The following is a 1,549-nucleotide window of genomic DNA, read 5'->3' as shown; positions in this document are numbered from 1 at the left end:
AAACCTTACAGAAATTTAATACTGAAAGGTAGTGGTTAATTACTTATTTTTGAGTGTTATTTGTTGCTTTTAACATCAAAATTAAGTAATTTCTCGTATTAAGTTATTAAATTTGATTTCTGTAATGAAAACAAAGAAACATAAGATAAAAGTACAAAAGTGCTATCAATGCTATTGATAAAAACTTGTTAATACTCAATCAAAATGTTCGGTTAAAAATTATTATATTTATCGCAATTTTAAAAAATGAAATTCAGTCTTCTGAAATTATTTACAAGGGTAGAGAACTTGAATTTAATCAAACAAAAAGATTTTTTAAAGAAATATATAACTTAAAATTTTGTATTTTTTAAATAAAAATTTAATTTTCGCGTTTTATCTTATAATATATTGCACACGGTGCTTTATTGTACACTTAAACGACTTGACTGTCGCTGGTCATTTTCGATTAACATTCCACGATGTTCACGATTTGTTACGGTGCTATGAGCCGTTTGTTTTGCAGTATTATTGAAATAAAGTATTTTCAATAAAATACGATTAATTTTTATTTTAGCAAAATATTACAGGCACCCATTTTTTTTGTTTTACAACACAATACGACAAAAATCAATTTTTTTCCTCCTATGAAAAAATCAGAGATTCTGAAAATAGATGTATAAAAGAAATACCCATGTCTCAGCGTTTTATCAGATCAAGTCGTTAAACGTTTTGTATGCAGCCATTTATCGTATTTGCTTCATATTGGCTTTTTACAATTGTTTTAAATTATATAATAATTTTTAAAAATAAATAATTGATGGAGTTTTGCATGTGAAATTATGCGATATGTCCGAATACAAAAAAATCAACTGAGAATTTTTTTTCATATATTTTCAAATTTTTGTATAATAATTATCTATTATTATACAAAAAAAAACGATAAATGGCTGCATAAAAAACGTTAATGACTTGATCTGGAAAACAGAGATATTTTTTTTACATCTACTTTCAGAATCTCTTTGAATGGGAGGGAATGTGTGTTATACTGTACAATATGTGTTCTGGATAAACTTAAATCTGAATTTTTGGTAGAAAGCGCCGATACAAAACTCTCCGGCCAGTTCATAATTGATTCACAGTTGATTCTATAAATCAATCACAAAGTCGTACTAGCTTCTTAAGATAAGCTTCTTAAGTCGTACTAGCTTATTAAGTACTGACTACTATATTCAGTCTTGTTTTAAGGCTATTTTCTTAAGATGCTAATATACCTGTGATTGGCCTGTGATTGACATCTTAAGACTTAAATAAGAACTGACTATAAATACAAGGATTTTCTAATAAAACAAAAAAATTAATAAATATAAAAAATAAGATATTTATTGGCTATCGCAAATAAAATGTCGAAAGACCATTTTCAATAATTACTAAGACATAATTACTAAGACATCAAATGTTTAATTAATTTATGGAAAATCTGCTATACGAGTAATAATTACGATTGCACGGAATACATTTGATGAAAGCGTCACATAGCAACGCAATCTGGAGACACTGGTAGTGTCTC

This window comes from Trachymyrmex cornetzi, unplaced genomic scaffold, assembly GCF_001594075.2.
Source record: "Trachymyrmex cornetzi isolate Tcor2-1 unplaced genomic scaffold, Tcor1.1 scaffold326, whole genome shotgun sequence".
In the NCBI taxonomy this organism is placed as follows: domain Eukaryota; kingdom Metazoa; phylum Arthropoda; class Insecta; order Hymenoptera; family Formicidae; genus Trachymyrmex; species Trachymyrmex cornetzi.
Note: the sequence above shows the minus strand (reverse complement) of the source record.